Here is a 26,056-nt window from a genome sequence, read left to right on the forward strand (position 1 = left end):
GCATTACAACGGATGCTTCAGAAAGAAAAAGATCAGAAGAGACTATTCTGAACTAGTGTACACTCATAAATTGGGGTAACCTAGAAAAAATAGATAAATTCCTAGAAACAACCTATGAAAGCTGAATCATGAAGAAATAGAAATCTTTAACAGACCAGTAACAAATAAGCAGACTGAATCAGTAATCAAACACCTCCCAATGAGAAGGGACTTCTCCACTCTGCCTGACCTTAGCCAGCCTGCCCCAGTGCCAGGCTGACTCCCGTGGACCTAGCTGGCTCCCTGCAGGCTTCTGCAAATCCAGGCCCCTGGCTCACCCTGGAGCATGCCAGCTCTGGTGGCCCCAAGCAGCATCCTTGACACCAGGCTCCCACCAGGCTCCTGGGAACCCAGGGCCCCATCTCAGCCTAGGAGCTGCCATCTTAAACAGCCCAAGGTGGCTCTTGTGACCACAAGTGGTGTCCTTGGCACCAGGCTCCTGGTGGGCTTTGGTGAATCCAGACCCTGGCTCACCCAAGGTCCTTCGTATGCCAGGCAGCCACAGGCAGCACCCACAGCCACAGGCAGCTTCTGTAACAGGGCAAACCCAAGACCCCAGTGGGCTCCCACAAACCCAAGACCCCAGGTCACTCCAGCACTTGCTGCTTCCAGCAACCCAGGTAGATTCCATGACACCAGGCTCCCAGGGGGCTGCTGGGAACTCAGGCCCATGGATCACCACACCACCTGCCAGTTCCATCAGCTGTAGACAGCTCTTACGGAACGAGGCTCCTTGCAGGCTCCCACAAAACCAGGCCCCCAGTTTACCCAGGTGCTTGCTGACTCAGGCGGCCCCAGGCAGCTCCCATGGCACCAGGCACCGGCAGGATCCCATGAACCCAGGCTTCCATCTTGACCCAGTCCCTGCTGGCTCCTGCAGCCTCAGGCAGCTCCTGTGGCCCCAGGATCCCAGCAGGCTCCCAGGAATCCAGACTTCTGGCCTACCACAGCACAAGCTGTCTCTCGTGGTGCCAGGCTCCTGGCAGTCTCCCATGAACCAAGGCTCTCAGCTCATCCCAGCACTGGCTAACTCTCATGGCCCTGGATGACTCCTGTGGCTGCAGGCTCTCAATGAGGACCTGCCAAACCAGGCTCCAGTGGGGCTACTCATGAACTCAGGGTCCCAGCTGTGCCCAGGGCCAGACACAATACCATAGACCCAAGCTTTCCACTCACCCCAGTACCAGGCTGTCCAAGGACTCCAGCAGCAAGCCTGCCCCTGGACACTACCAGATGGCCTACACAGGACCCCTAGATGGGATGACTGTGAAGGCTTTGGTTTGCTAAAGCCAGTCTGTAAAGGGTGGAAGAGGTGCCTACTTCCTCAAATTTGCAGACACCAATGGAGGCCACAAGGATCATGAATAATCAAAAACCCATCACACCCCCAAAGAAAAAGAATAAAACTCCAATGACTGACCAAGCTATGGAGATATAGGAACTATGTGACAAAGACTTCAGAACAACCCTCTTCGAGAAATTCATAAAACTCTAAGGAAACATAGACAGACTACTAAATGAAATAAGAAAACAGTGCATGAACAAATGAGAAGTTCACTATAGAAACAGAAATCATTAAGGAAAAACAAACAGAAATCCTAGAGTTGAAGAACACAATGTCTGAACTGAAGAATTCAATAGAGAGCTTCTAAATCAGATTCAACTGTAACAAGAAATAATTAGTGAACTAGGAGATGTGTCATTTGTAATCCTCCAGTCAAAGAAGCAAAAAGAAAAATGGGAATGGACAGGAATGGGGAAAGGCAGTGTGAATTATGGGATACCATGAAAAGAAATAGATAAGCATTATTAAAGTACCAGAGGAGAAGACAGGGATAAAGGAAAAGAGTGTTTACTTAAACAAAATAGCAGCTGACACCTTCCCAAATCTGGAGAGAGATTTACACATCCAAGGTCCTGAAGCCAATCTGTCAACCTAAAATTTCAAACTAAAACTTTCTTCTCCAAGACACATTATAACAAAACTATCTGAACTCAAAAAAAGGATCAAACAACATGATCAAGTTCAACATGATGCAAATCAATGAATGTGATACACCACATTAATAGAATGAAAGATAAAAATCACAAAATAATCTCAATCGATGCAGAAAAAGCAGTTTGACAAAATTCAACAGCCATTCATGATAAAAATTCTAAATAAAGGGTTACAGAAAGAACATACTTGAACATAATAAAAGATTTACATGACAAAACCCACAGCTAACATCGTATTGAACAGTGAAAGTTTGAAAGCTTTCTTGCGAAGACAAAGAACAAGACAAGGGTGCCCAGTCTCAACACCACTCTTCAACATACTGCTGTAAGTCTCAACCAGAGACATTTGGCAACGAAAAGAAATAAAATACATCTAAATTGTAAATGAAGAATCAAAGTGGTCTCTGTTTGCAGATGATATGATTTTATATAGAGAAATACGTAAGGACTCCCCCCCAAACTTTTAGGACTAATAAACGAATTCACTCAAGCTGCAGGAGACAAAATCAACATGTAGAAATCTGTTGCCTTTCTGTACACTCACAATGAACTATCTAAAAAAGATATAAAGAAAAAAATTCTATTTACAATAGCATCAAAAACAGTAAAATACTCATAAATAAATTTAACCAAGAAGGTGAAAGATCTAGACACTGACAACTATAAGACATTGATGAAAGAAATCAAAGACACAGAGAAATGAAAAGATATCTTATATTCATGGATCAGAAGAATTAATATTGTTAAAATGTCCATGCTACCCAATGCCATCTCAAGATTCAATGCAATTCCTATTAAAATTCCCATCACATTTTTCACAGAAATAGGACAAGCAATCCTAATATTCATATGGATCCACAAAAGACCTCCAATAACCAAAACAACCCTGAGAAAGAAAAAGCTGAAGGCATCACATTCCTGATTTCAAATTTTATTACAAATGTATAGTAATAAAAACGGTAATGATACAGGTGTAAAAAGAGACACATAGACCAATAGAACAGAATCAAAGGCCCAGAAATAAAACCACACACATACACTTTGCTAAAAGTTGATGAGTCAGCTAAGAAGACTCCATGGGGAACAGATAGTTTCTACAATAAATGGTGTTGGGAAAACTGGATAACCACATGCAGAAAACTGAAATTGGACCCCTATTTTACAACACTCTAAAAGTAATCCCAAATTGAATTAAAGACTTAAATGCAAGACACCAAATATAAAACAACTAGAAGGAAATATAGAGAAAACAGGCCCAAGAAACTCATCTTGACAATGATTTTTTTGGATATAACATCAAAAGTGCAAACAACAAATGTAAAACTTAACAAGTGGGATGACATCAATCTAAAAATCTTCTGTACAGCAAATAAAATTATTGGCAAATTAAGGGGTTAATATCCACAGTATATAAGAAACTCTTACAACTCAACAGCAAAGAAAACAACAAAACAATATGAAAATGGTCAAAGGACCTGAATAGATACTTTTCCAAAGAAGACATAAAAATGGTTAACAGGTACATGAGAAGATGCTCGTAATCACTCATCATCAGGGAAATAAAATCAAAACTACAATGAGATATCACCTCACATCTGCTAGAATGGTTATTTTCAAAGAGACAACAGACAACAAGTGTTGACGAGGCTGTGTAGAAAAGAGAACACTGTGCACTGTTGGTATGAATGTAAATTCCTACAGTCACTATGGAAAATATTTGGAATTTTCTCAAAAAAATAAAAATAGAAATACTATATAAATGAGCAATTCCCCTTCTGGTTGTATATGCAAAGGAAATGAAGTCACTATTCTGAAGAGATATCTGCACCCCTATGTTCATTTCAGCATTAATCACAAACTGAGGACGTGGACACAATCCATGTGTCCATCAATGGATAAATAGATAAAGAAAATGTCAGACACATGTATATATACATGAAATATATAATGGAATATTATTTAGCCATGCAAGAGAATGAAATCCTGCATTTTGTAACAACACAGATGGAACTTGAGGCATTACGCTAAGTGATATAAGTCAGACAGACAAAGACAAATACTATATATTCTCACCCATATGTGAAATCTAAAAAAGCCCAACTCAAAGGAATAGAGGCTAGAATGGTGTTTGCCAGGACCTTGGGCGTGGGGGAAACTGGGAGAGGTAAGTCAAAGTGCACAAATTTCTAGCTGTAAAATGAATAAGTTTTGGGGATCTAATGTACAACATGGTGACCATAATTAACAATAATATATTATAGACTTGAAAGTTGTTAAGAGAGTAGATCTTAAAAGTGATCGCTAGAAAAAACAAGTTAATTATGTGAGGGAATGGAGGTGCTAACTCACTGTATTGTGGTAATTCTTTCACAAATCATCATCTTGAACACCTAAAACTTACATGTGTTATATGTCACTAATATTTCAAGAAATATAAAAAAAAAAAATATCTCTCAACAAATTAAAACCCAGGACCATATGACTGCAGTGGTGAATTCTACCATACATATAAAGAAGTTTTAAAAACAAGCCTTCTTACACTCTGTCAAATATTGAAAAAGAGAGAATACTTCCAAACTCATTTTACGATGCCAGAATTACCCTGATACCAACACTAGACAAGGATACTAAAAGAAAATAAAATTACAGACCATTACCTCTGATGAACATAGATACAAAAATCCTCAACAAAATACTAACAAATTGAATTCAACAGCGTATTAAAAGAATTATACACTATCACCAAGTGAAATTTATTCCTGATATACAAGGGTAGATTAACACACAAAAATCGATCAATGTAATATGCAACATCAAGAAAATGAAGGGGAAAAAACGTGACCATCGCGATTGATGGACAAAAACCAGTTGACAAAATTTAACACCCTTTCATGATAAAACACTCGAGAAACAAGGAATAGGAGAAAAAACACACAGCAAACACAAAACTCAGTGATGGAAGACTGAAAGCTTTTCCTGAAAGCTCTAAGATCAGGAACAAGGCAAGGATGCCCACTTTCACCACTTCTATTCAACACAGTACTGAAAGTTCAAGCCAGAACCATGAGGCAATAAAAATAAATAAATAAAAGTCATCCAAATTGGAAAGAAAGAAGTAAAACGGTCTCTGTTTGACGATGATATCATCTCATATGTAGAAAATCGGAAAGACTCCACAAAAAGCCATTTGATCTAACAGAGAATTCAGGAAAGTATCAGGATACAAAGTCAATACACAAAAATCAGTTGCATTTCTATACATGAACCATGAGCTCTCTGAAAAGGAAATTACAAAAACAATGCATTTATATCAGAAAGAATAACATGCTTAGGAATTAACTTAACCAAGGAGGTGAAAGGCTTGCACCATAAAAACGAAACATCTCAGAAAGAAATTAAAGAAGACATACATAAATGGACAGATATCCCATATTCATGGATTGGAAGGTTTAGTATTGTTAAAGTGTCAATATTACCCAAAGCAGTCTACAGATTCAATGTAATTCCTATCCAAATCCTAATGATGTTTTTTGCAGAAATAGAAAAACCTGTCCTAAAATTCACATGGAATCTCAAGGGACTCAGAATAACATAAACAATCCTGAAAAAGAAGAACAAAACTGGAGGACTCACACTTCCTGATTTCAAAACTTACTACAAAGCCACAGTAATCAACAGTATGGTATTGGCATAAAGGCAGACATAGAGACCAATGGCATAGAATAGCTAGCCCAGAAACAAACCCTCACATATATGGTCAAGTGATTTTTGACAAGGGTGCCAAGATAGTGCAATGGAGAAAGGTTTCTTGTCAACAAATAGTACTGGGAAAACTGGATATCTGCATGCAAAAAAATGAACTTGGACCCTCATCCAACACTATATACAAAAATTAACTCAAGGATATAAATGTAAGACCTAAAATAAGAAAACTCTTAGAAGAAAACAGGACAAAATCTTTATGACACCGGACTTGCAAATGATTTCTTGGATATGACACCAAAGGCACAGGTAACGAAAGAAAAACAACGGACAAATTGGACTCCACGAGAATTTTATAAGTTGGTACATCAAGAGGCACTGTGCATAGAGTAAAAAGGCAACCCACAGAGTGGGAGAAAAAATTTGCAAATCATATTTCTGACAAGAGACTGGTATCCGGAATATACAGAGATGTCTTAAAACTGAACAACTAAAAAACAAGCCAATTCAAATATGGGCAAAGGACTTGAAGAGACAGTTCTCCAAAGACTTATGAATGGCATATAAACACATGAAAAGACGCTCAACACCACTAATCATTAGGGAAATGCAAATCAAAACCACAATGAGACACCACCTCACACCCACTAAGATGAGTGCTACAGGAAAGACAGAAAACAACATGTGTTGGACAGGATGAGGTGAAATGGGAATCCGTGTACACTGTTGATAGGAATGTAAAATGGTGCAGCCGCTATGGAAAACAGTATGAATGTTCCTCAAAAAATTGAACATAGAATTATCACATGATCCAGCAATTCCACTTGTGGATATACACCCAAAAGATCTGAAAGCAGAGCCTTGAAGAGATATTTGTACACCCATGTTTATAGCAGTATTATTCACAATAGCTAAAACGTGGAAACAACCCCAGTGTCCACTGACACATGAATGGATACACAAAATGTAGTATATCCATACAACAGAATATTATTCAGCATTACAAAGGAAGCAAATTCTGCAATATGCTACATGTGTATTAACCTTGGGGACATTATGCTAACAGAAATAAGCCAGTCACAAAGAGAAAAATACTGTATGATTCCACTAACATGAGGAACTGAGATTAGTCAAAATCACAGAGATGGAAAGTGGAATGGTGGCTGTCAACGGCTGGGGGGAGGGGAGAAGGGAGATTTACTCTTTAACAGGTATAGAGTTTCAGAATCATAAGAGTTATGGGGATGAATGGTGGTGATGACTGTGCAACAGCGTAAATGTATTTAACGCCACTGAAGTATACACTTAAAAATGGTTAAGATGTCACGCTTTTTGTTATGTATATTTTAACTCAATATACAAAAAGAAAAAAAAAGAAATTAGCTATCAAGGCACAAAAAGACATAGTGGACTTTTAAATACATATTGCTAAGTGAGAGAACCCAACTGGAGAAGGTTATATACTCTGTTCCATAGTTTTCATATATTCCAATCACGCGGCATTCTAGACAAGGCAAAACCGTAGAAACAGTATAAAGATCAGTGTTGCCAGGGGTTGGAAGGCAAGGGATGAAGAGGCAGAGCACAGGGAATTTAGGGCAATCCAATTCTTCTGTAGGCTCTGTCATGGTGGATACATGAGATTATGCATTCGTCAAAATCCAAGTACGTGACAGTGAGACAGTGAACCCTAATGTAAACCACTGACTTGGTTACGAACACTGTAGCAGCATCAGCTCCTCACTTGTAAGGAATGAATCGCACTAACACAGGTGGTCATGCAAGATGTTAACAGTAGGGCAAACTTTGGGGGAGGAGGGAGAAACGCTCTGCACTGTCTGCTGAATTTCTCTGTCCATCTAAAACTTTCCTAAAAACAATCTATTAATTAAAAATTAATCAGTGGAAGGTAGGGAGTGGGTAGAAATATGGAGGAAACAAGAATAACAGAATATTAATAAGTGTTGAAGCTGGGTAATAGGGACATGGGGAGCTATCACACTTTTCTGTTTAATTTGTGTATGTTCAAGGTTTTCCACAATAAAACATTTTTAAAGCTCCAGGTTAAATCTAGATTATATGTACAAAGAATCAAAGAATGTGAAGAAAACACATTTTTGAAGCAAGTACTCAAGGGGTACACTGAGGGAACGTGCAATCACACTGGATAGAGAGTGAACGTCCTGGTTCCACCAGGAAGGTTCAGAGCTCAGTGAGCAAGGCAGGCGACAGCACAGTCAGGGAAGTGACAGATAATGAACACGGAAAAATGTTCGCCCTCACTGGTCACAGAAATGTCAACGATGGGCCCTGACAGAACTGCCAGAGGATTTACAACGTTGTGACACTCACAGTTAGAGCGGGCTCAGGGACAGTGTACCACGTCCTGTGAGAAGGCCAATCACCACCGGCTTTCTGGAGGGCAAACCTCTCAAACTCTGGAACTTGCAGGCCACTGGCCCGGCTGTTCTGTTGTACAGAATCTGTCCAAAAACAAAGGTATTGGGTAAAGATGATAGACTGAATAAACACATGTAGAGCCCCTTGACATAAAGTCCTTAAAAAATGACCCAAAGATTCCTTGATTGTTGAACAAATTCATAATAACCCTGAGAACCATCAAGAGAGCCGACATTTTGAGGAAGACATCAGAGAGAGACAGCAGCTGGTGACCGGTGACCCCAGTGGGGAGCTCCTGGTGGGCCATGGAAACCAAGTCAGAGCGCCCTCTCCCTCTCCCCCTCCTCCCCCTGCCGCTCACCTAACACCTCCTGCATCGCCCCTCCACTCCCAGCCACTGCCCACATCACTCTCCAGGAACACAGGAACAGAGGCACAGGGTGCCCTTTCCACCAGCACATCTGTCCTCTTGTTCTCTGCACCTCCCCAGGCGGTGAAGCCCAGCCCTGCACCTCCTCAGGGCCCAGCATGCTCCTCCCTGACCCTCAGGCTCCTCCTCTCCATCAGGTCCTACCTGCAGCAACTGTTAGCTCATCTCCACCTTACAAACAAAACTCTTCCTTGGACGCATGCTCCTTTTTGGCTATTGTCCACTTTCCTGACTCCCCTTCATGGCTAAACCTCTTAAGTAAAGTGCCTCATCCCTACTGCCCTCCCATGGCTCCCCTTCACCCACTCTAGACCCAACTTCATTCCCACCCTCTCAAGGAGACTGAAGTCACCAGTGATCCCCTGTGGCCAAGTCCAGCCATCTTTTCTCCATTCTGATCAGAGCTGTATCCCACCCAGCAGAGCACCCCTCCTTTCTGCAGTACCCTTTTCCCCTCGTGTCTCCTGCGACTCCATGCTCCACCGTTTCAGTCTCCTTTCCTGGACCCTCTTTAGCTGCACCTCTGCAAACACTGCCTGTTCCTAGGCTGGGCCCTGGTCCCTTCTACAGCTGCAGTGTCTCCAGGAGACCTCATTCAATTCCATGGTTTTAAACATCTCTGACCTCATCCTGACTCTGCAGACACACTGATGCAACTTTAAGAGGATAGGTGCTGGCTCCCCAGTGTCAGCACCTAAGAAGTATTTCAGACTCGATTCCTTTCAAAATTTTACTGTCATATGAGTTCCAAAATAGCATCAAATATTTCCAAAAAGGAGGAAAAATTTGGCAACAATAAATAGTAGTGAACAAAGTAACCAATAAAATGTCTACTTGCATATAACCATCGTTGCTTGATGGGGAAAATAAGAACATAGAATTAAGTAAGATCAGACAGTCTCGAGCTGGGGAGTGAAAGGTGATGAGTTGGGAGTGTAGAACACAGGAACTGATCAACTCTAAGCATTTACAGAAAGAGAGGCAGAAATGGTTGTTCCTAAAAGCTGAAAGACACCCACTAGAAGAATAGAAAAATCATGAGAAAGCCTAACAAATTAAAAATTAAATTAAATGGTAGACTCACATTCCAATTTATCGATAATCACAATTGTAAATGGATCAAATTGCTCTAGAAAAAGATGAAGGCTCTCAAGTTAAGTTAAAATATAGTTATAAAATAAAGAGATATAATATGGTTGAAAATAAGGAGATAAATAAGACTTTAAATGGGACAAAAAGGGGTTCTCTGTGTTGATAACTGTCAGGAACACTTATACACCTAACAATATGGTCTTGAAACATAAAGCAAAACTGGACAAACAAGAAGACACAGGCACCTCAAGAATCACAGGGAAACCTACCTTACCTCTCTTAGAAATCCACATGTCAAGTGATACAGTAAGTTAGGAAACAGATCTGATGATGGACACAAAAAAGCTAGATCTAGACTCAGCCCAAGGGACAACAACATAAGCAACTAGTGGAGAGGAAACATTCTTCTCAAACCACAATGAAACAGTCACCACAATGGACTGTGTGCTAAGCCACAGTGAAATCTCTAAAGAGTCCAAAAAGCAGAAATCTATGTGACCATATTACCGGACCTTAAAGCAATAAAAGTAAAAAATAATCACAAAATATTGGCTCCCCTCCCCCAACCTATCCACTTGAAAATCTATCCAAACGCTTCTAAATCTCTCAGGTTAAAGAGGGAATCCAGACAGACAGGACAACCTCTTTAGAAATGAATAGCAATGAGAGGAGCATGAGACAAATCTATGGCGTAGGGACAAAGGAACAGAAGAAGGGACACAGCCTCCACTGCAGGTATCAGGGAATATCAACTGTACACGAAGAAGCTGAGCACTTCCCTCCAGGAGCCAGAACAACACCACAATAAAACCAACATCAGCAGAATGAAGTGAGGATTCACAAGACAGGAACAACAATGTAGACCTGAGCAATGGAGTCAAGGGCTGACTGTCTGGAAAGACCTGTACCAGTGAGAAACCTTGAGCAATTTGACCAAGAGGAACAGACAAAGGCACGAAACTGTACCATCAGGCACAAGAAACTACAGAAACAGCTTTAACGTGATAGGAGAACATAGGGGATAACTCTGACCAGGACATCAGCGGTCCTCAACTGGAGATGTCCTTCCCCCGGGATGCATCTGGAAACACGCAGGATGGGTTTTGTTTCTTGCTTTGTGTTTTCTTAATGGTTGTTGCCTTGGGGGTCCGGGAGGTCCTGAACAGCCTGTCACATAGAGCCGTTTCCCTCCTGAAGTGTTACTGACATCTGGGAAGACAAGCACTGATCCAGATTAAATGAACAATGTGGTAGGGAAATGTTCTCCATGGGTGTATAACAGGCAAAAGATGGTACCCTCAATACATAAGGAATATCGAGAAACCAATGTTTACAAGGACTAAAGTGTAAAAGAGCAGGAAAATCAGAAATGTAGCCAATAAACACACCAACAATATTCCAACCTATTTGTACAGGTAGAGAAATATGTATGTAAAACACAGGAAATAGTCTAGGAGATTACACACCAAATTTTACTACCAACAAGGAATAAAAGTTGGGAGGTATGTGAGAAATAGGAGTTTTTACCACTTGTTAGCTTGTATATTTCTGGAGTGTTTTAATTTTTACAAAAGAGAATGTATTCTACTCAAAAAGATGTTTCAAATTTTAAAGAAATTATTAAAATGTTCAAAATGACTTCAGTTCAAGGATATTCATTAAAACATGAAGGGAAAGAACCCCCCCATGACTTTAAGAGTCTCCTGTAACTATTCTTTTTTTTTTTTTAATTTTATTTATTTATATTTTTATCCCCAAAGCCCCAGTAGATAGTTGTATGTCATAGTTGCACATCCTTCTAGTTGCTGTATGTGGGACGCGGCCTCAGCATGGCCGGAGAAGCGGTGCGTCAGTGCCCACCCAGGATCCGAACCCAGGCTGCCAGCAGCGGAGCGTGCGCACTTAACCCCTAAGCCACGGTGCCAGCCCCCCCTGTAACTATTCTAATAGTTACTATGTCGATTTTATTTCACATTTACATCCTAACTCATTGGAATTTACATTTGTTTGAGGGATGCAACAGAAGCTGATTTTCTCCTGTTCAAGTGGAAAACCAATCGTCCAGGAACCATTCATTGCGTAGGTCTGGCTTTCCCAGCAGACCTGCAATGCCTCCTTCCCCACCTGCTAAACCCTGACAACTACCGGTGCCTCTCGAGCACCCTAGAGCGAGCGGGGTGAGCCCTGCAGCCTGGGCTCCCTGTCTGCGAGGGGCGGCTACCAGCAGAGCCTTCTCCCAAGACAGCAGCAGGCATGCTGCACACAGAAGTGCTCAGGGGCCGTCTGCTGCGGAGCAGGAAACCCCTCATGATGAGCAGACAGTGGGGGAGCCCTGAGCACCGGGACTGACCTCGGCGGGGGGCAGCAGGCTGCTAAAGCAGGGAGCCCCTCCCTTCAGCTCGTACAGCTCCTCCTGCAGCTTGTGCACCTGGCTGTCGGCGGCTGCCCCTCTTCAGCTCGCCGTTCTTCTCCACCTGCTCCCGCAGGCGGCACCCGTGCTCCTGTTCCCCAGGGAGCAGAAGCAGTAGGAGTGCAGCAGTCGAGGAGATCTTGGGCCCCCAGTGCTGACAGGATGACTCAGCTGAGGGACAGAGGGCTGGTGTCGCTGTGCTCGCCCCGCACAGCTTCTGCGGCTGGCTTCAGGGTGACATCCGTCGGAGGGTGGAGGGGCTCTGGGAGGGTTTCTGAGGCATCATTGTGAATGATGAACTTGGGGGTTCTGGGCCAAGCTCTCATCAGGCCCCAGGCTGGTCCCGCTGCAGCTGGGCTCCACATCCTTCTTCAGCCTCTTTTGGTCAACAGCCTCTCAAGGGACAGATGGCCTCTCTTGAGTGTGCTCTGAGAAGAAACTGTAAGAAGGAAGCCAGCCAGTAAATCTGCATGCCCCGATCCTGAGGGATAAAGTCATCCACGGAAATGCCACTCTTACCCAGCAGGCCCTGGCTGGGAAGAGGGGGTCTCATCGCCAGCATCTACAGCAGACGTGTTTGCATCTCCTTGGCTGCCTAATACTGTGGAGGCCACACTGTCTCCTGGAGTTCCTTCCAGAGACTGCGCCCAATCCTGACTGGCAGCTTCCTGGGCGGCACTGGGTGCGTGTTCACCCTGCAGAGCCGGTTACTTCCACCTGCGGGACCACGGCTGGGCCCTCAGCTTTTCCCTCAAGGACCACAATGAACCTGCAGCTCCTTTCCCATCTGCTTCACGCGCATGTTCCTCAGGCCCCCGGTGGCCTTCCTGATGTCCTTTCTCCTGGGGTGGCTGCGGCCTTCAGCCCCCACGTCTCAGTCAGGTGGAAGATGGAGGGCGTGGCCATGGCTTGAGCACATAGTACTGATCCTCCAGCCTTTCCTAGAGCTGTTTTTGGTGAAATATTCAGTACAGACGAAAGAATGCTTAGTGGGGTCCAGTCACCCCTGTGAACAGCTTTTAACCACTGGACCAGACGTTTTGAGCCCAGTATGTGGAGCCTGCAAGGATAAATGAAAAAGTAATTAGAAAGAAAGAATTAAATGTTTCCCCCTAAAATAATCAGCTATAAAAGCAAAACAAGTGTTTTTGGGAACACCCACACCTGTAGCCACTTTGCCCATTTAAACCTTTAGTAAAGATTTAAGGAACACCTGCTTGCAACTTATTACTGGAATAGAAACATGAAAGACCCACTGTCTAACTTAAGGAGGTGACCGTCTGTAGGGCAGAGAAGGAAGGAAGGTGAGGACCTCCTCCCAGGCTGTGGTAAGTGCCCTGTAGGGACACAGACGTTCTGGCAGATAACACAGGATGGCATCAAGACAACAGGAAAGGCTTCAAGAAGCCTCAGAAATAGTTCTTAGAAGCTCATGGCTGCCCAATCCTCCTGCTGTCCCTAGGATGCAAGACTTTGGGTGCTAAAACGGGGACGGTTGGTCCCCCTATTTCAAAGCCAGGCCAGGTGTTGGCCAGCAGAGCCTCCCAGGCACCCAGCAGGGCGCCTGGCCCCAGCTCTGCTCAAGCAGCTGAGGATGCGAGACCACCGCCAAGGGGAGGTCAGCCCCAAGAGCTGTGGATCAGTATTACTCCTGTCCTCCTACTACCAGGAGGAAAGCTGCTTCCTGTACAAAGCAACCAGCCCCTGCAAGGTACTGACCAAGACACTTCATAATCTCTTCTCCTCATTAAGGTTAAATCTCTATTTAGACCAAACTGTGCACGTCGGGGGTTGGGGGGGTCTGTCCCGAGGGCTTTCTGTTCCACTTGAGGTCATCTAACCCCCCTGAGACCACTGTGGACCAGACCAGGTGGATACTAGGTCCTCAGGGATTTCCAAGCAACATGACTTTCTAACCTTTCTCAATGCTTTGTGACTAGTTACCAAAGGACTCCTATTTCATTTGCCCCCAGACCACATTAGACCATGACACATGCCAAGAGCCACCTTCTCTGCAGGGCTTTGCGTCATTCTCAAAACAGTAACAAAACTTTTGGGACACAGGCTCTGAAGGAAACCGTCAAGAAAGCAGGGTGGCTGACCTCTGAAACAAGCTCATGTTACTAGTTCTTTGGATAGATTGTAACAACTTCCGAATTAGAACAAACCACTGTAAACCTTCAATAAGACTACAGACAACAAGTGGCATTCAGGTCTTTCAAAATTCAATAACAACCTGCAACATGAAACAAAATGATCTGCCGGGAGGTTTTCAAAGTAGAATGTCTTCAGCGCACTGTTCTGGGACCTCCAGTGTGGAGTCCGCAGGAAAGGACTCATTGAACTAGCTGAATTCCAGAAGCCCTCATGAAGGGAGCCAGGCCAGGGGGAAAGCAAACCCCTCACCCTGCTGTAGGAGCCCAAGGACGATGTGTAGAGAGGAGCCCCTTCACCGAGTCCCCGAGGTAAGCCTCCCGGTGAGGAGTGGGCCGTGCCCTCCTCCACCCAGGATGCTGTCAGATGCAGAATCCAAGTCCACATGGTCAGCCTCCCTATGAGGAGTGGACCGTGCCCTGCTCCCCCAGGATGCTGTCAGATGCCCAGTCTGCAGGGTCAGCCTCCCCGTGAGGAGTGGGCCTCGCCCTGCTCCACCCAGGATGCTGTCAGATGCAGAGTCCCAAGCGTAAGTCTCCCCTTGAGGAGTGGGCTGAACCCTGCTCCTCCCAGGATGCTGTCTGAGTCCAAGTCCACAGGGTCAGCCTTCCCATGAGGAGTGGGCCTTGACCTGCTCTGCCCAGGATGCTGTCAGACACCTCTCCAGCACTCACCTCCACCTGCAGAGCCACCTTTCCCTGCACTGCCAGGAACCTTCTAGCAACAGAGCATCTGGGAGGTGTATCCATCCAGCAGGTACAAGCTGCATTTGCTCAGCCACATTCCTGATTGCAGAGATCAAGGCAGGTTCCCTGCCATCAAAAGAGCAGAAAAGTCACAGCAAATCCAAGAAGATAGTGACCTAAGGAAGAGCGTTTCCAGACTATCCTGTTACTTGACATTGTTAGCCCTAGCCCAAATCAGTGGAGAGCAGGGTGGCTGCAGGGTGGGGGTGAGAGGGTGGTGGAGGCCATAAGGTGGGTGCTGGTGGCTGTGGGGTGGCCATGGTGGCCCGAGGTGCCCCGAGCAGAGACGGTGGCGCAGACCACAGCTACACAGCACCCAGCGCTGACTCACCTGCTGGACAGGCCCCGAGCACAAAGTGCTGCCCACCTCGGGCTGGACCTCATGGGGGACTGACTGGGCAGTGGCGGCCAGTTACCTGTGGAAGGAGACGGTGGTTTCTCCTTGTTGCCTGGCCAATGGGAGCAGATCGTGGCCGCACAGCGAACACCATCTCAGGCCTCAGGCTGTTGCACCCCCAGGCTCCGTCCCCCTCCTCACCACCCCTGAGTGGGACCACCACGAGGGTAGAGCTCTGGGCAACACTCTATGGGATGTGGAACTGGTCCCCGTGGCCTACAGGACAGCAAGATGGCAGCACTTACTCCAGCCACCCCCAGTGCACAGTTCTGATCGTTCTTGAGCTTCTGTTAGTGTTTCTTTATATAAAAACAAGCCATTGCGAATGCATGCTTTTCTTTGCATGTTTGTCCTTGTAATGAGCAGTCAGACTCCGCACTTTTTGATGTGTGCTGACAACTTACGCCTCTCCTCTCCCTCTTCCCCTCATGTCCACACCTGGACAAGCTGAAGAGCAAGTCCAGAGTCTCCCTTCTCTGGCATTGGCTTCGGATCCAACCACACAAGCCCCTGTATGTGTGCAGAACTCTCGCCCTGGTCTAAACCCTGGCAAAGATTTCTTGCTTTGACCAAACTTTAGTCAGGATCCTGAACCATTTCCTAGGTTTGTGTGTGCACTTCCTTGTAAAATCCAGTTTTAGTAAGAACCTTGCTAAATCAGTTTAAGCAGAACCCACACCCGTAGATCTGATCACCCTCGAGATCTGCTTGGGCTCCTCCACGTCCCCCACCATCCCTCAGGTGGTGTCTGATAACTCTGGCCTGGCTTCGGTAATAATCTTGTTAGGTCAGGTTAGCTAGAAACCCCAACACTTGTTTTTTCTCTTAGTAATTTTCCATCTCCTGACCCCCACAATGCTGCCTGGCCGTGAATGCTCACTTGCCCATGCTGCATTCAAAGTCGAGCCCAATCTCATTTCTCCCCAGCTGTGAATCCCATCACAGTGGTCTCTACATATTGCAGTGGTTCTGAATAAAATATGCCTTACCATTTTTTACAAGTGTCATTGAATATTTTTTCTTTAAAACCTCCAACCACGATAAAAACCCAGGCCTGGCTTCTTTCCTTGCTCCCTCAAGCCATTTCAGAGCTGCTTGTGATTTTGGCCCTGCTCTCCGCAGAGACGTCTATTATGTGAGTCATAAGACTTTCGCTAACTTCTGTGTGTGTGTGAAGGGGGACACACACCAGCATCAGTCTCTCCATGGCAACCATAGCACTTACCAGTGAGCAGTCATATTTTGAAAGGAATCTCTTTCTCTGGGAGGTAGGTCTCAACAATGAGTTCAAAATATTCAGTGAACGATGTACTAAACAGATGTGCTGTCATCCAGGCTTTATTGTTCCATTTGAGCATTGACTCTAAGTTAAAGTCACCGGATGCATTACCCCTAACAAGAGAGCGAGACTGTACAAAGGCCCGGGGGGGGCTGGATTGGAGGGGGAGGGGAGAGAACAGGATCACTTAGAGGAACCAGAGGTCAGAGTGTGAGACAGGAGTTGGAGAAGGGGCCAGAGCAGTCGGTAACAGCACAGCAGCCAGGTCAAGGCCCTGTGCACCATGTCTGGGAGTCAGGATCTTCTAATTGCAGTCAGTGTGGGAGCCCCATTTCTGCTTGGATCTCTGGGGGACAAGAAGGCAGTGTCTTACCACGTCTGTCTGTCCACAGCTCCCAGACCCTGGCCAGGGAGCACGAAGCACTGATGCAGAAGTACTTGCATCTGCTGCAGATCGTGGAGAAGAGAAGACGGTGGCCAAGCAGCTACGGCAGCAGATCGAGAATGGGGAGATCAATATCGAGTGGCTGAAGGCAGAGGTGACTGCTGGCTAGGGGCGCAGAGCAGGGTGGCCGGGGTGCCCAGGGCACAGGCCCAACACCTCACACTCCAGGCTTCAGCAGGATCGGGGGGGCACATGACCGGCAGCGGGGACCAGCTTCCAGCCACAACTAAGCCAGTCTCCAAAAGTAAATTTAGTGATGCTGGCAGAGTCGGAAGGGCCTTAGTCAGATCTGAGTTCAGATCTGCCACTTGACAATTGCAACTTGGAGTGCGCCCCCCCCATCCTCTATGCGTCCATTCCTTCATCTATAAAACAGCCTTTTTATACTTGCCTGACAAGGTTGTGAGGATTGAGTGAGGTTATTTATGGGCGAGTTTTTATTTACTCCGCTGATGACCACATTGAGTAAGCATCCCCACATTATAAGCTGAAGAGTTCGGGGACACAGAGTCCCTGGTAAGTCATCATAGTGTGGGCTGCTGGCTCAGTTCCAAGCAGTCGTTCTCTCTGCCTGTCATAAGAGCTCCTACAGGGGCTCACTGGCTCCAGGCTCATCGGTCTGGAGGCCATGCTGTTGCTAAGTTAAGCCTTCTAGAACTTCACTACTCAAAATGTGGTCCATGAAGCAAGAGCATGTTAGAAATGCAGAATCTCAGGCCCTGCCCAGACCTCCGGAATCAGAATCTGCACTTTCACAACAGCCCAGTCGATTGCCATTTACATTAAAGCTTGGGAGGCGCTGGCTCTCTGTCCCTTAGACGCCCCTCACCAGCTGTCTACCCCAGCGCCGAATGATCTGATTGCCTCTCCCCCCTCATCTCACCAGTGCGCACCAGATGCTCAGAGCCATTTGGCCACGTCACACGAGGACCGTGGACTCTGAGCTGAGGATGGGAAAATGGAAACAGATTCTAACGAGGGTCGGATGCATGATTTGTAGGGCCTGAGGCAAGGGAAAAATGCAAGGCCTTGGGTGGAGTCGGGGAAGTCGACCTCCCCTTCTCACAGCCCACCAACCCACCCATGGCAGACAGGCGATCCCCCAATTTCAACCTCCAACCTCCTCTAACCTCTGTGCCATGATACACTTGGTACCTAGATGAGGGGTGGGCAAGATGTCCCTGCTGAGTCACCCACCTAGTGCCCAGGCATTGTCCCTCACCCTGCCCTGAGACACCTTCGGGATTGCACTGCACCCACTCTTACTGCACCTACACCGAGGCTCCTGAAGAGGGTTGAGGGTGACTCACGGAGGGATGTGAGTTTTCCTTGCTGACTAGACCCATTTTCTCCCAGAGAGAGGGTAGAGGAGGTCATGGGTTCTGGGGTGCCAACGTGTGTGGAGCAAGCAGCTGAGAGACCATCCCAGTGAGGCAGCAGGAGGCAGGAACACATGGGGGCTGAGGCTCCAAGCCCCTGGGGTGTGCTCCATTGTTCCATCAGATGTTACTCATGAAAACAAATAAAAAAGAAATGGTTAAGAACTACAAGGTTACAACTGCGGAACTTGAAGCCCCAAGCACGGGGCCCTCTGAGCGTAGGACCCCATCACATGACTTTGAAGCCAGCTCTGCCTGGAATGTTCAAAGACCTGAAGTTGCCAATTCCACCTTATCGTGCTGCTGCCAAGCTCTGAACTGATGGTCATGTCAGCTCGGAACTTGAGGTTGAACAAAAGTTTCAGATTCCACACACCTCCTCTACCCTGCACCAGGCACTGTCAGACATGCTTCCTTAGTCAGTCCCCATAGCTATAATCATAGGATTGAACGAGGAAGGGGGCTAAGAGAACTCAAGTCACCTGCCCAAGCTCACACAGCTGGGAGGTGGCACAGCCAGGACTAGAACCCACGTCTCCTTGTCTACTTGCTAGTCTTGCCACTCTACTCATAGCCTCTTCCCATGTCGCTCCTGGGATGGGGGCTTGTCCCGAGTCTAAACCATCTAGTTCATTCTGAGATCTATCCTAGCCCTACACATATCCCTGAAACCAAGCTGAGTCGTTGTTAGGGACCAGGGAATAGGTCTAGGGACCAGCACCAGGTTAGTGGCTTCATGATCGAGGGTGTCGGGTGTCATTCATTCACTCACTCACTCATTCACTAACTGCCTAAGATCAGCTGACCACTGCCTCATCCTCTTCCCCAGGCTCCTCTTCCCCCATCACTTGGGGATCCAGCCAGTGCTCCCTGGTCATGAGCTGTGCACATCTTGGCCTTTGCACATGCTGGGGCTTCTGTTTGGAGTGCCCCTGCCACCCCCACGCTTCCCTGCCTGGTGGGATCCTACCAAGCTCGAATGCCTCCTCCTGGGGACTCTCATCCCAGAATGTTCTCCTTGCCCCCTGCTCCCACGGCTTTCCCACCCTCAGCATGCCAAGTCAGAACCAGGTCCTTGGGTGTCTGTCCCCAACCCGGCCTGGTGAGACCTCCTTGAAAGCAGGGGTGTCCTTTATCACTCTGTCCCTTCTGCCTCACACATAGTAGGTACTCTGTAAGGGCTTGATGAATGAATGGGCATCAGGCTTTGTGGCAGGCAGTAAAGAGATGGAAGATTCTACCCTTAAGGTCTGATTGAGGTAGAGTGTGATTGGTGCCATAATAGAGTTTGTAGTGTGAACCCAGCTAGAAAATGAGTCATTTTATGGCCAAAGAAGGTGTGGGTTCATGTCGCATATGGCCTTGAAAGGTTTCAGGGGTTGGTAGGCCAGAGAAGGGGTGGGTGCAAAAGGCAGGGCCCTCTCTGGTGCTGGGGAGCACAAAACTGGTCAGTTTTGAGTGAAAGTGTGTGTGTGTGTGTGTGTGTGTGTGTGTGTTTGTCAGTGTGACAGCAGAGGCCTGTTTGGTGGGAATTTGGAGCAACGTTTTCAACTGAGTGCATTACTCTCCAGGGCAAAGGATTTCTTTAAGAAGACTGAAAGATCAGCTTGGTAAAGCCTTCTGGCTGTAGTCTCTCTCTCTCACTGTCTCTCACTCTCTCTCACTCTCACTCACTCTCACTCACACACACACATCCACATCCTGCAGGGCAGAGGGCACTTGTGTGCTCTGGAGGGGCTTTAGGAGGGTGAAACAGAGCCCATTTCCCAGGAAGTAGGCCATCAGGTAGGCAGGAGGCACTGAGAAGCCAAGTAAGTGATGAGTGACGCCCGTGACAAAGATAGAGTGTCTTAGAAAGTCAGAGCTGGGAGGGATCTGAGAACTCAGAGGTCCACAGAAGAGGGAGGACTTATCCAAGGTTACTCCAAGGTCACTTCCAGTGCTAGAATCCAGGCCTAACCTTGGGTCTCCTGGCTGCAGATCCTTGGCCTGTGCCTGCCCCACAACTTATTCCTTCCTTGCTGGGGAGACGGGCCAGATAAAAGGTGCATGTTCGGGAACCACTGTGTCACCTGGATGGCCTCAAGCTCTCATGGTCCACCTGATAGCCAGAAAAACTCCTCAAGCCCCATCCCACTTATTCCTGAGGATTTTCAGGGTCTTCCATTTTCATGGCCACGTCTGGCTTCCAATTCTGCTCTCTTGTCTTCTTGTATCACTTCCCACAGTGGCTGCCCTCACTCAGTCTTAACTGCTCCTTACCCCCGTATGGGCACTCCTTGTGTCCATCAGGTGGAGCTAGATTCTGCTGCAATTACAAACAGCTCCCAAGTCTCAGTGGCTTAAAACAACAAAGATTGCTTTTTCTCTCACACTGTGTGTCCATTGTGGGTTCCGCTCCACAACATTCTCACTCAGAGTCAGGGTCACAGGCTGATGGGTCTCCCACAATCGGGAAATTCACCAGTCCCATGGCAGGAGAAGCAATGTGGCAAATGGTGCCTGACAGCACTGCTCACATTTCATTGGACAAAGTGAGTCACTTGAACACACTCAACTTCAGGGGCTTGGGAAGTACAGTCCTGCCCTGTCCCAGGAGGACAACCAGAGTATCCAGGAAAGACCTAATGACACCCAACTGGCTCCTCTTTCAGTCCCCAAGCCCCTGACACCAGCCAAGTATAGACCAGACTTTCTGAAAGGGTTAGATACAGTAGAAGGGGTTTGCAGTACTGAAACAGAAAATGGCTTAAAGGTGAATAGAAGACATCCTTGCCCTTCTGTCACTCAGCCTTTCCTGCTGCACGGATTTCTTGCTGACCTCCTCTCCTCACACTGGCCTCTCTCCACATGCTTCCAACACCGTTTTGTTGGTGGTGGGGGTGTTCATAATCTTTTTATCTGCCAAGACCCTCGCCCCCGTCCAGTGATGTGTTGGAGCTGGCTTATACCAATTTGCAAGTTTGTTGTGAAATTTTCAAGACTCTTTCAAGCTTGTTATTCGCCCTTTGGTAGCATAAAATGGGCCAAGGTTGGAATGTTTACACCATGGAAATCAGCCAGTGCTACCAGTCAGAGTTTATTTTTCAGAGAGCTGGTCATTAATCCTTTACCAATATACCCTTGTATACACTTTCTTCAGGACCAGCTAAATACTTTGCTGGGTCCAGTGCAAAATGAAAATGCAAGGCTCTTAAGAATTTCAAGGCAACAACAACAGAGCCTGAAACCAGGCATTAGGCCATTCTAAGCGGGCTGTGGACAGGTCACACATCAAGGACATTGGCCCTGTCTCTACTCCATGTATACTCTCCATCCCTGGAGCCCCCACCCACAGCCATGTCTCCCTAGAGGTAACGGGAGAGCATACCCAAACAAAAGTCTGCACAAAATTTATTAAGCAAAACTATCCAGCTCTGTTTAGTCTCTTCTTTTCCATCTAAACAGCCCTCTTGGGCCTTATCTTTTGTAACCAAAAAGCTCCAAGGACCATCTAAAACAAAGGGAACATCCTCCTCTGAGAAGAATCCTCCCCTTCTCTAGAATCTTCAGTTTGGCACCATTTCATTGTTTTAATAGCTATTTTTCTCCCATTTATGATTGGAAGTAAGTTGGGATGGCTCAGGCAGCTCTAAAGGGCAGGGTAGGAGTTTAGAGATGGTGGTGATATTTTCCTGACTTGGTAGCACTCAGAATCCTGCAAGCCGGACTCTGCAAGAAACTGCAGAGATCTTTAGTTCAGGGTTTAAGGTAAAACTGTAGCCATGGAATCAGGTTTGCAAACCAACTTTGACATGGAGAGGGCCGCCTTGACCCCTCCCCAGTCAGCCCCTCTGCAGGGCCCACTCTGTTGAGTCCTGTTTCCCACGTTCCTCCTGCCATCCCCAACCGTGCTGTACTGCACTCAACACCCTGTCGTACTCTGCATCTTTGTTCACACCATCCCCTCTGCTCCAATTCCTTCCATTCTATAACACAATTGCTGGGCTCCTTTTTTTCTTTGTGAGGAAGATAAGCCCTGAGCTAAAATCCATGCCAATCCTCCTCTTTTTGCTGAGGAAGACTGGCCCTGGGTTAACATCTGTGCCCATGTTCCTCCACTTTTATATGGGATGACACCACAACATGGCCTGACATGAGGTGCATCGGTGCAGGCCCGGGATCCGAACCCGGCCCACCAGCAGCGGAGCTTGTGCACTTAACTGCTACACCACGGGGCCAGCGCAGTTGGGCTCCTATTTGTCCTGCAAAACCTCTGGGTAGCGCTTGTGGCTTCCATGGTGAGACCCTCCCACTGCAGGAGGTGTGCACCTTGTTGGAGTATAAGTTACCTCTGTGGGTATCTGACCCTCTTCTTAGGCTGGAAGCTCCTCCAGGGAAGGCATCTGACTTATCCACCTCTGGCTGTGTCTCACCCATGCCCAGCATGGTGCCCACCACAGAGACTCCATCAGGACATGCTGACAGGATTGGCACAAAGGGAGACAGAGATGGGCATCTCTTAGGCTTGGAAGAGGCCAGAGGGAATGGAGAATGAAGGAGAGAGAACTGAGTTATGTGGCAGATGTTGGAAAAGCAAGAAGTACAGAGATCTTTAGCAAAACTTTGCTAACAAAAGAGAGAAAACCCAGGACTAATTCCTCCACCAATGACTGCACTGACTAAATGCATTCTGGATTAAAGACACTGTCTCCAGAGAGGGGACTGGGGTGTGGCAGGAGCCGATGAGCAGTGCTGCTAAGGAGTGTGACAAATGAGGGTTTGCCTCTGATGGGCCAAGAAGGTCAGACTGTGGGGTGGAAAGTGGGCAGGGCTCAGCTGAGACACCAGGCATTGACCCAGTTGGGCAGACAGAGCTGGACTCTAGCTGGCGAGTTGGGGTGTAAGCCAAATTCCAAACTCTCCATGGACATCGTTGACAAGGGTCAGCTGAGCAGGCCCTGATGTCAGCCAAGCAAACCCAGATCCAAAGCAAATGCATCCCCAGAAGGGACCTGCAGGATAAGGGAAAGGAGGCCTCTGCGATCTCAGTGGGACTGGGGCTCCTGCCGCCATCCTGACACTGGTTTGTAGCAGGGTTGGGCCATGGTCCAAGGCTTCTGCAGGGTCCCCAGGCTCACAGCTTTCCAGAGCTTTGCCAACCTGGCCCAATCCTTAAATCAGATTCCCAGACTGCCAGTGTTGCCTATGCAGGGAGCAGAGTGCCTGACCTGACGGCATCTGGTTTTTGCTCTTGTCCCTGGGGAGGAGATGTCTTGTAGACGTATCTGAGAAGAGCGCCATCAGTTTTACATACAGACTAGTCTTACACACACACACACACACACACATCCCTCCAGCCTAAAGAGAAAAGGATACCACGTGCAGATACCAGAACTGGCAAAGACAGCAGACTGGCATGAGGGTGATGACATCAGGACAGTAAGGGTGCTGACTGGGCATTCACGTGTCTCTGAGCTCTCCACGAGCCTGTGTGTGAGTCCCTTAGCTCTTTAGAGTTCAGATCCAAGAACAGCCATTTTTTCATGTGTCAAGGGTCTCAGAGAATCGAAAAAATAGAAAAGCCTGCATCAGCAATACATATTTCTCCATTAGATATTTTCAGCCACTCTTCAAGCACAGGCCAGGGCAGTTTTAGTAACCCAGAAGTGGAGAGCGGGTAACTGTCCCATTTTGCTTTCAAAGTGCTCCATTCGCTCAATTGTCAGAGCCCATTCATCCTGCGGTTCAGCAAGTGGCCTTGAGGGGACAAAGCCACGTGCCCTGAAAAGGGAGCAGAGCTGGCTCTGTGGCGTGTTTGTGATTTCCTAAGCTACTATCTTTGGACGTCTGCCACACAGCTCAGGGATGTCTCCACCCATTGAGCACCTTCCACTCCTGCTCTTGTTGTACTGAGGGAGTGAGACCCCAGGGTGGGGGTTTGCCCTCAGGCAACACACTGCTGGGAGAGGGGACAGCCCCCTGTGACACATCCCCAAGGAGGACAACACCAGGGGCCTCCAACAGCCAAAGTGCTGGGTCATCACAGAGGAGGGAGCAGAGAGCACACGTGGACAATGGGACCAGGGAGGGACATCTGATGTGGCAGAGAAAGACAGAGACCACGGCAGGGAGATGAGGACAGGCTCCTAGGCTGGGGCTGCCCTGACTCCCGGGGGGGTTCACACTTTCTCTCTGGGCCTGTTTTCCTGTCCACAAATGGGGTGTACGACAGAGTCCCTATGGCATCCCCTATGTCGTTCAGCTCAAACCCCAGACACACTGGGGAAGTTCCCAGTTCTCCAGGGTGGTAGGAGATGGGGGTTATGAGCAGAGGCAGAGGAGGAACAGTTGGGAGGGGAGGGGGCTGCAGGAAGTAGCAGAAGTCTCTCTGGCATCCTTACAGCTCACCCTGGAGAGGAGACTCAGGCTGTGTTCTGGAGCTGGCTGGCTGGGGAGCATGGGTGGGGAGGAGGATGCTGGGAGGGGATCCACAGCAAATGTGGCTGCCAGGGGCGCTCAGAGGGCCATTACCCAGCCTGGTGCTAAGCTGCTAGTGAGAAGGCACGTTCCCCAGTGCTCTTTAGGTGGTGACAGGGCACTTGCATGGGAGAATCTGGGTGTTTTTGCTTTTCTGTTTTCCCTCAAAATGGGGTTGTGGAGAGCTAGCATTTACTGAGCACCTTCTCTGCATCAGGCCCTCAAATTGTCCCATTACTTGCAGGGGTGACCTCATTTCACCTTCAGATTTTCCAGGAAAGACCTGAAGTTAAGATATGTTAGGCATCTTGCTGGAGGTCACACAGCTGAGAAGCAGCATAAGGCGGATTTGAGCCTGCTCTGAGTGGGTCTCAAGCCTTAGCTCTTTTCACACCATCAGTGGCATTTCCTCTGAATTCTCTAGAGCCCTGAGTTCCTCTAAGATACTTTAGGGTCACCCCAGCAGGTGGGCACTGAGGGTGCCAGGAAGGCTGGCAGCTAGAGCAGCTCCCATCCTCTGCCGGCTTCTGGGGAGTGTGACCCATGTTTAGAAAAGCCTGTGTTTGGTGTAGAGCTCTGCTGTCACCATCTTGAAGTTTTGTCATTTTTTAAAGAAGGGATCCTGCATATTTGCTCTGCACTGGGCCCCACAAGTTACATAGTCTATCCCGCTGATGAGGTTTTCACATAAGTTGTCACTTGAGAAAGGTGTTTGCTGCTAGAGTCCCACGGACGGTGGCAGCCCCTGCCCTCTCCCTGGGCCCCTCAGCTCTGCTGGGACTTGAGGGCAGAGGCCTTTTGAGGGGCAGGAACTCCATGGCCGGAGCTTATACTGTGCTTCCTCTGTCAGTGAGGCCATCGTGTGTTTGCACCACATCTTTACCAAGGCCCGAAGACCTGCATCTCCAGCTGGCCCACTGGGGCCTGGGTGAGCAGCCAGCCCTGGCAGAGGTCCCCAGCCACCACCTGAGAAGTCCCTCTCCAAGGCCCACTCCTCCAGGCTGGCGGCACTTCCATCCTCCCCGACTGTAACAGTAGCCCCTTAAAAACTCACATAATCCCTCAGAGGGAGCAGAAGAGGAAAGACAAGTTGGCAAAAGCTGTTTTTCTAGGAAGAAGAGATATT

General features: G+C 47.3%; 1 protein-coding gene across 22 annotated transcripts in view; it reads right to left on the reverse strand.

The window, feature by feature from the left end:
- LOC131410571 (ral-GDS-related protein-like) overlaps window positions 1-26,056 on the reverse strand; it is a 221,444-nt gene that overhangs the window by 131,558 nt on the left and 63,830 nt on the right. For 15 of the 22 annotated variants that reach the window (XR_009221302.1, XR_009221305.1, XR_009221303.1 and 12 more), the window contains exons 2-3: window positions 12,012-13,131; window positions 8,092-8,222 (exon numbers count right to left, since the gene is read on the reverse strand). The exons of 1 other annotated variant lie outside the window; for it this stretch is intronic. The gene's annotated coding sequence lies outside the window, so the exon portion shown is untranslated. Of the gene's footprint in view, window positions 1-8,091; window positions 8,223-10,693; window positions 11,437-12,011; window positions 13,725-26,056 lie in introns of those variants that run through there. 6 more of the 22 variants (XR_009221307.1, XR_009221310.1, XR_009221309.1 and 3 more) reach the window with 5 other exon arrangements.

This window comes from Diceros bicornis, chromosome 10, assembly GCF_020826845.1.
Source record: "Diceros bicornis minor isolate mBicDic1 chromosome 10, mDicBic1.mat.cur, whole genome shotgun sequence".
Classification (NCBI taxonomy): Eukaryota; Metazoa; Chordata; class Mammalia; order Perissodactyla; family Rhinocerotidae; genus Diceros; species Diceros bicornis.